A 9,460-nucleotide genomic window follows, 5' to 3' on the forward strand; every position below is an offset into this window, starting at 1 on the left:
TGTAGGCAATACCGCATGGCTAGACACATAGTGATATAGCCTCATAGCCGGCCTTGCTACCATTGATATAGCCGGCCTTGCTATCAAGTCTATTTTTTAAAAATTATGTTTGTATCTAATACGAGCATTGCTAAATGTTTATTTTACTTCAATTGTTTTGGTCTCTCAATGAACAGAAGACATGGGAGCAAACTATTGGAACTTTCAGTACGATTGTATAAGGCCCATACTATCTTATAGAATTTTTATCAGACACCGTACACTAATTCCTTGTTCATTTGACAGACACCGTACACTAATTCCTTGTTCATTTGACAAACTTTTGAACCTATACGATCATATAAGCTACATACGACTCGTATGGAGTCAAAGGGTGTTTGAATAAGTCAATGGGTGTGTGAACAACCATTGTCTAATCATAATAAATCAATGTTATCTCTTTATAAGGAACATCAATACATGACTTGTAATCAATAATAACTGACCAAAAGACAGTTTCATTGCAAGTAATCATGCTTTTGTTGTAAGGTCAAACTGTACACCATGATTTATTTGAACAAATGGTATATCAAGATGTAGCTGCTGATATATATGCAACAAATGCTCAGCACAACAAGCCACCTAGCTTCGGTTCAGACTCGGGTTCTGATAAACATGAACCGTTTCAAACAGGTGCAAACTTTATTTACCGTTTAGTCACGAGTGGATTATAGTCACTCCAGCAACTCTTTACAAAACTACTAGTTTTTATGCACTCAACCAAAAGGTTTTGAAACATTTATACATCTAAACTGCACACAATGTCTAAATCGGGCAGCAAAAACTACACAACCCGAGTTTCATCCCGGGTTCATGCACTTCACGATGACTCTCCGTCGTATCTCTAGCATAAGAGAGAACCATTTAAGAACACTATAAACAATCTTCCATCTTCTTTGAGCTTTACCGATGGCAGATTGAGGGAACAAAAACCCATCAACCGCACGATGCAGATCCACCTGAGAAGAAGATGTACCAAAATACCGCATATCCTCATCATGATGACCCTTTAGTGACCCCGAGTCACAAATCAAGGTCTCGTTGGGTAAGCTCAATTGTGGATCATGATCAAACCCAAGTTCTTCAGTTTCCATGCTATTTAACCCGTATTCATCTAAGCTGTCAACGCTCTCTAAATGAAATATGGTAGGCATAACACTAACATCTGGAGATAATGCACTCATTTGTGGGTAATCAAAACGGCCTTTTTTATGTGAAGTTCTTATTTTGCTGTTTTCCGGATCTAAAGGATAAATATCTTCAGAAATAGAGCAGGTACTAGCTCTAAAAGACGCTTCATCATCATAAGCAACAATTTCTTCTTGATGTTGAAAAGCTGATATCACCAGTTTATGTGCGTCATCCTGAATATACAATAACCAAAATTAACTAACTGTCTTTTATTGTTGATGATATAAAATTGACAAAACTGACCTTTTCAAACTCAGAGAGGTTGTCTACAACAATGTATTTGCGGGCTGAAAGAACACCGAGGACTTGACCCACAACATTAAAAACAACACCATCTCTGTTGAGAGATGGAGGACAATATAGATACAACTTCTTATCATCAACCGTACATCTTCTAGCATGCTCCACTACAACTTCCCACATTTTAGTAGACATACCCGACCCAAGGATCTGAAATTGTTACAGTCAGAAGAGTATAAGGGTCTTTTAGTACTCGGTCTATATGTTTGCTACAACTCTGTTAATGAAATAATGATCCAAATCTAATTTGAATAAAGCAGCATCTTACATTTCGAAGCCTTGCGGGTCCAAGTAGGAAAAAGCCAAGAAATCTTTGACCGTCATGATCTTTTCCTTATTAAGTCGCTTATGAAACGCTCCATCTTTCCCAATTTTTTCAAGTCTCCAAAACTCATCAGACAAATATGGCGGGTGATGCTTTTTGTACACTAGAAACCAAATGATGCAATATCAACCCGTTTACTTGTGTAAAAATAACAAATCATAAAAAACAAATACATACTCACGTTCACCACGATGATCCCTGACGATAAACGATTCTGATTTTGCTTCTCTCACTCTGTCCCCGTCACATTATCTAAAACCTGTGCTCCTAACCTGAACTTGCGACTCCGTGTCCAGCTGGAATTATCAGTAAAAGAAAGATCACCAACAAGACCAACACCTTCTTTCAGATTCAAAAGTGCATTCCCGCTAAGAAGATTCTTTTTCCCTTGTCTTTGTTTAACAATATTATTAGTGAATTCTTCAGGTGTCCAGTTATTATCTTCATTGTTATCAAAGTCTCCTTCAAGAACCACTATTTCCACTGCTGCTGATGATTCATTTTCATATGAAACTGTTTTCCCAGTAAAAGCATCAATAATAGCTACTTTTAATGTATTACAATCTTCTCCTTCAGTACGAGTACCAGTGAAAACCGGGAGAGAGAGACGACTTAGAAACTGCAATTGCATCCTTCTTGGTACAGAAGAGTCCTCCTTGTAATTATAATCCCTATGTACAGAGTATACAGTGTCCTTAACCATGGTTATCATTATGTATCTAGAATTGTCCCAAAATGATAATCCATACACCTTACCAGTTCATGTTAGCCATATGTTTTTCCATTGCTGATTCAACTTCCTCTTTCACCTACATACACAATATCATCAACGATACTGCTAAAAAGTATACAATGATTGTCATGAAACGTTTAGGGTAACTCATTAAAGGCGAATAAAATATAAAGTAGAAAGAGCAATTCAATTGCAACCACCAGAATACCAGATTACTATATAAGTGTATATGTGATTTAATGTACATTGCCTCTTTTCATAACTACACCCATTTTAGTTAAAAAAAAAAGATAAACAAACGGTCAGGTAAGTGTGCTGACTTCTACACATAAAAAGTATCATATCTACATCTTGTCAACAATGTATATGTCAAAATCACAAAATTATAGTTGTAGAGGCCAAATGCAGATGAACTGAATTGAATGAAATTCAACATTCTAAATTAGTATAGCATGAGCTTACAAAAGAAAATCTACAACTACTGATGCTTTTACAGTAATATATATATATATATATATATATATATATATATATATATTACTATTTAGAGAGCCTTTATTAGATACTTTTAAGGGTGCAAACTGAGTTGAAGGCATTCAATACTGATATCAAAGCATGCACAAAACTGAAGATTAACTTCTAGTTTAAACCACTTTTTCATTTTATCTTCTTTCCATTTTCATTGCATTCTTTATATTTAACCAATCACACAGTTAATTTATCTTATTTCACATACATTCATCTTAAATATAAATGCCACCCGTGAATCCCTTTAAGAAGGCAACAACTAATTCAATGCCCTAGAGTCCTACCTAGACCATGTAACAACCAATCACCATCCATACAAACAGAATATATATAATATAAGAGAAGACAAAGCTTTCACATACAACTTTGCGAACCAAGGTCTCCAAAATCGGCTCCACGTACTTGTTAAATTTTCTGAAATTCATCACCTCAAGCACCACACTGTATATTATAAACAGAAAGGTAAGAACAGTAACACAATGTATTTAACCTCCCAAATTTTCAATCAACATAATCCATCACCATATCGAAAAAACTGAATAATACAAAATTAGTTCATCACACCAATACAATTTGACAATCAACACTGATTAATTACTCCTAAATTTTGCTAACCAAAGTTACTAGCACGACATGAATTATAAATCAAGCATAAGTGATAACTTCCTAGTTCTACTCCAATCAATAAACCACGGGCATGAGATAAATAAAAGAAAGGCTTAAGCAATTTAACCGATTTACTTTCAGAAAAAAGGAAGCTTACGACTGCGACCGGCATCAAAAGCAAAAAGGTAAAAAACAATAACACAATGCAATTTACCATTTAACAAGCAACTTTATGACTCCAATATCCTTCCAAACTTCAATCAACATAGTTCATCAACAAATTAATTAAAAAACAAAAGGCTGAATAATACAAAATTGATTCATCACACCTATATAAAATAACAAGCAACGCGGATTAATTACTCCTAAATTCTACTAATTCTGTTCCAAATGTATAAACCTAGGGCATTAGACGAATAAAAAAGGGCTTAAGCAATTTAACCGAAAAAACAAAAAAAGTAAAGAACAGCAACACAAAGCTACTTAACAGTTAAAATTTAACAAACAACTCTATTACTCCAATATCCTTCCTAAATTTCAATCAACATAATCCTTATTCAAAAAATTAAATAATACAAAACTAGTTCATCACACACTAACGGTTAACAATTGCTCGTAAATTCTTTTTTCTGCTCAAATCAATCAACTTAGGGCATTAGAAGAACGAAAAAACGTTTTAAGCAACTTAACCGACTTAACACTTACATGTTACAACGGCAACCGGCATCAAAAACAAAACGGTAACAACAGTAATACAATGCAACTTAACATTTAACAAGCAACTCTGTTACTCCAATATCCTTCCTAATTTCAATCAACATAACCTGAATAATAATAATAATAATAATACAAAACTAGTTCATCACACACTATCACTATATATATACAAAATTACAAATTAACACGCAACACTGATTAATAATAATAATAATAATAATAATTAATTACTCCTAATTTTCTGAATCAAAACAATAAACCTAGGGCAATAATAAATGAATAAAAAAAAACGCTCGACGTACTTACTTTCTGAACGACGGACGTTTACGACTACGACGGCATCGGAAGACGACGGTTGCTCCGGCGGAGACGACGACGGCTTCTTCTGAGACATAATTACGGCGGCTTAGACCGTACAACTATATCGATACCACAACTGCTGCTGCTGTTAGTGATCAGCACCATAAACAAATAATAATAATAATGGATGAAGTGATAGTGACGTAAGGTAGGATGAGATTTGACCTAACGGTGGGTGGTACTGTACTGTGCGACGAAGTACGACGCCACAAGTTTAGTGTGATTGATTCCGAACGTATCCGCACAAGACTAGTAGAGGTGAGGATGTGGACGATAACTAAGAGATGCCCACAGAAACCGCGTTTTGTTTGTGGGTCCACTGGTTAGTTAGTAGACTTTTGGTCTTGAAAACACTAGTTTTTTTAGTTTACTTTCTTATTAAACAAAGTTAAATTAAGAGTTTATTCATTTAACTGGATATGTTGTTTTAATCAGGGTATACGCTTGCTTCAGAGTTTTACTTAGACGTTCTTAGAGAACACCATACAGTCGGTTGAGACTTGACGGTTGTTATGCCGTCAGTAGAGCATAACTCTCTGGCGTAACACTGCGGTGGGACGAAAACACACGTTGCGTTCGCTCATTATGTTCACGAACGTTTGTTTGTGTCTGTTCTTGTTTGTTTGATGGATCATCTGGTTAATATTTTATATTTGTTTATTTGTGTTCATTTAAGTGTGTTTGTTTATGGATTGTTTGTGCTCGTTTACGACTTTATGTATGTTCATATGTGTTCGTTTATCTTTATTCATTTATGTTCATGAACTGTTCGTTTATATTTTAAATGAATAAACATATACGAACACAAACAATTTAATTATAAATGAACGGATATAAGCATTATTCGACTAGGTGCTCGTGTTCATTTTGAGACACAATACTGACACAGTATTACTACCTATGTTTAGTTTCCTCTTTAAAATTTGGATATATTACTTTTCAGAATATTATATTTTATAAAAATGAACTTTAATTTGATTATAGGTTGGGAGGTCATTTTGAGATATTTACGAGTTACGACCCTTGGTTACACTTAACGCCTACATTACCCTCTCAGTCATAATTTATTTTAATTTTTCTAAAGAATAAGAGCATTTTCATTGTTAATATGTTTATAGGAATTAATAAATGGAAATGAAGATAATAAAGGATTCAAATTAATTCTTAAGAGTTTGTCAGTTTGAATCTTGAGCCTATCTGGGTATTCGTCTCACAGTGTGTTAAGTCAGAGAGTCTTGCTCTTGTAGTGGCGCCGTACAAACGGCTGTCAAGTGGCAGCCAACCGTTATGGTTTCCTGGGAAGCGCCCAAGGTAAACTCTGAAAGCCAACATGAGCCCAATTAAAACAACATAATCTGATCAAAATGGGACAACAGAGCTCTTTAAATTTAAAAAATGTGGTGGCTTAACACACGAAAGTCGCCAAACAAATAAATAAATGGAAGCAAATGTGACATAGCTCATTGGATCATCAAACAAAAATTCGCACAAGTTTTTTATGTTTATGCTCAACCCACGTAAGAAAATCAACAAGCACACCAAGTAAACCCACTTGAACAAAAACACCCATAATAATAAAAATTTTCTTTTATAAAAAACCCTAATTTATCTCTCACATTATCGGTTTCTCACCACTCCTCTTACTATTGAAGCCTATATCAACATCCGAACACCACATCCATATGTGAGAACTCATTTTCCTTACTTACACAACGTAGTTTTAGGACATAAGACGAACAAACGAAGACGATGAAGCTTTAAATGGCGGCAGTACCTCAACTCTCTTAAACAAGACTAACCACGCTTCCCCTCGGAGGCATATCTAACTTCGGGTTGTCTATATGAACTATATATGCTCACCATATCTCTTCCCACTAAATATTGTGAGAACGTGTGATGTGAAAATGAATTATTATTAAAACAATACAAAGTACTTTTTATTTGTGTATCGAGATATTTAAAAATCTCTATATATAATAAACAATAAACAAGTGGATTTTCTACAAAATTCTTCTTTTATTTTTGTAACATCCTAATTTTAGAATATTAAAATATATATGTATATATTATTTCGAAAGCGAGACATATTCCTTGAGATAATATTGTATGACTCTTAAAATGTGATTTTTAAAGTTCGGGGATTATAAATTTTATGTGTTAGAAATATATTTTAACAATATGGAAAATATAGAGGACAAAACTTGGTTAACGGTAAAGATCAAGGTAAAAGGGATATTCGAAATAAAGAATTAAAAAGAAATCAGTTAAAAAGGGGGGTGGTATTTTCTGTTTATTTGTTTGCAAATTTGTGGATTAGTGTTCTTGAGTTTATGATTTCAAAATCTGTGATTTTGGTGAAATTGATGTTCAATTTTGTATAGAAAACTCTTAACTCTTAAGCTAGAAAGATGGAAGGTAACTTTTGAGTAATGGGTTGAATTGCATGTTATGGATTGGATGTTAATTTTATGAATTGTAAGAATAGTGAGGATACATGAACGAACCATGTTAATATTTTTGGTGAGTTATAGTTCATGCCCACCAGGTGTTCGATGAAATGTCTAAGCTATTAAAGTAGTGAAATAATGTATAAAGTGGTAACGATTATTTGTGTGTCATAACTCTTTTAACTATTAAGAGTTAAATCTAGTGGGCATGAGGTTATGATAAACCTAGTTGATGTTCTAATCAAGTTAGAAATTGACTTGTTGTCGAGATAGGCATGGCATAGCTTGGAAGACAATTGGTCGAACTAGTAAACCAGGCAACAACACTCCTATGGGCACAGGTGAGTGGTTTTTAACCACAATCTTGTTAAACTTTATGTCTTTGAATTAAACATGTATGCATACGAATAGTTCCATAGTTGAACAATAGAAACGCTCATAAAGTATGTTTAAAGAAGTTAACTTGAGGGCCATGAAAGTTGAGTTAATAAGCGAATATTGCTGTTGTGTTTTGCTGTCAAGATGTACGCCTATTATGTTGTTTCGATGCTAGAAATATCAATGTAATGAGTTAAACGACCTGCTATAATTCCTGTCCAAAATGCTTGCTTAAAAAGGTTGAATTGAGGTTATAATAGTATATTTTCTTGACAAATATTGCTGCTTTTGCTGTCAAAATGTGTCTTTATTTTGATGTTTCGGTGCTAGAAACACCAATTTAAAGAGTTAAATGATTTGCTATAGTTGTTGTGCAAAATATATGGTTAAAGAGGATAAATTGAGGCTACAACAGTATATTTATTTGGAAAATAATGCTGTTGCGTTTTGCTGTCAAAAGGTACGGTTATTATATTGTTTCGGTGCTTGAATTACCTACTTAAAGAGTTAAATGAGATACTTTTGTTGCTGTCCAAAAATGTATGTTCAAAGGGGTTAAAATAGAGGCTATAATAGTTTGTTTATCAGCCAAATAATGTTGCTGCGTTCTGCTGTCAAACTATAGATTTACTATGTTGTTTTGGCGCTAGAAATACCAATTAAATGAATAAAATAAGTGGTTATAGCTGCTGCCCAAAAAGTATGTATATGACATATGGTTTTTGTAACGAATGATTTCCGAATTTTATCTACGAAGTTACTAACTTTTGTTAAGTGGATTATCATGAGCTTTATAAGGTTTCTACAGTTGTGCATCAAGGAAAACAAAATCAGAAGGTTGGAGCCACTGAATGAAACGAACTTGGTGAAGGACTCACTTTGAGTATCTGAATACTTGTGTTTGTTTAGTTGGTTATTAGATAAGTTTGAAGGTATATTATTATTATAAAGGATCTATACTCATCTTTGTTTGACATTTTGGTGGCTTAGGTATAAGCGGAATCGAAAGCCTGCTAGTTGTTCATGAAGGGCAGAGGCCGGAATCAAGTCTTGGAAATGGGTCAACAAAGGGAAAGTTTTGATGGCATTATAATATATTAAACGTGTAATTTTTCTGAATGAGTCAAACAAACCATTATGTGGTATTTTGGGAAATTAACCCATTGTGGTACTGGATTTGAATTATATTGTCTTTGAATCTTGGGTTTTATTGCCACATTCTTAGAGATTTTAATTTGTTTGTTTTTCATAAGGATTGTTGAATAAATTTACGGGTCATGTCCAAATTTTTTAAAATCCATTGTTGCTATCGCATGTAAAACGAGTCCTAGAAAGTGACCGAAGTTATGAGAATAATCTTTAACAAGATATCTTTTATAAAAAAAATGAAAATCGAGACCTAATTTCCGCAAAGTGTTTCGTATTATGTTATATAAAATTTGGGGAGTTTCAATTTTTTTATCAAATTTCTTTAAAATGTCACATGGCATTTCCTAATTATTTTAATTCAATTTCAAAATCAAGTGAACTTATGAATATTTTTAATTATTTTAATTATTTTCAAAGTACCATCTAGAGATTCTTTTTATTTATTTATCACATATTCTTTTTATTTAATGAAGTGAACTTATGAATATTTGTTAGTTATTGTGAAAATATCACTTCGCTTAATAATATTTAACAAAATAAAAGTAGCTATAATAATTTCATCGACTTTTTCAATCATCAGAAATGTAATTTAATTAACAATTATTTTAAAAAAACTAATACTAAAATTTTATTTAGCCTACAAAATATCACTTTTAAAGATGATATATTTCTAAATCATATACTATT

At 33.1% G+C, this 9,460-nt stretch overlaps 1 pseudogene across 1 annotated transcript; it reads right to left on the minus strand.

Moving 5' to 3' along the window:
- Positions 1–524: 524 nt before the first annotated feature.
- On the minus strand, positions 525–5,042 carry LOC143604515 (calmodulin-binding protein 60 A-like; annotated as a pseudogene). Its single transcript, XR_013148310.1, has 8 exons — positions 4,746–5,042; positions 3,479–3,557; positions 2,612–2,664; positions 2,037–2,526; positions 1,799–1,958; position 1,747; positions 1,474–1,680; positions 525–1,403 (listed from the first exon to the last, which is right to left on the minus strand). The product of XR_013148310.1 is annotated as a calmodulin-binding protein 60 A-like (transcript).
- Between the last annotated feature and the right edge of the window lie 4,418 nt (positions 5,043–9,460).

Source organism: Bidens hawaiensis, unplaced genomic scaffold (assembly GCF_021521415.1).
Source record: "Bidens hawaiensis isolate Kalapana, Puna unplaced genomic scaffold, B.hawaiensis_p1.1 tig00065432_1, whole genome shotgun sequence".
NCBI classification, from domain to species: domain Eukaryota; kingdom Viridiplantae; phylum Streptophyta; class Magnoliopsida; order Asterales; family Asteraceae; genus Bidens; species Bidens hawaiensis.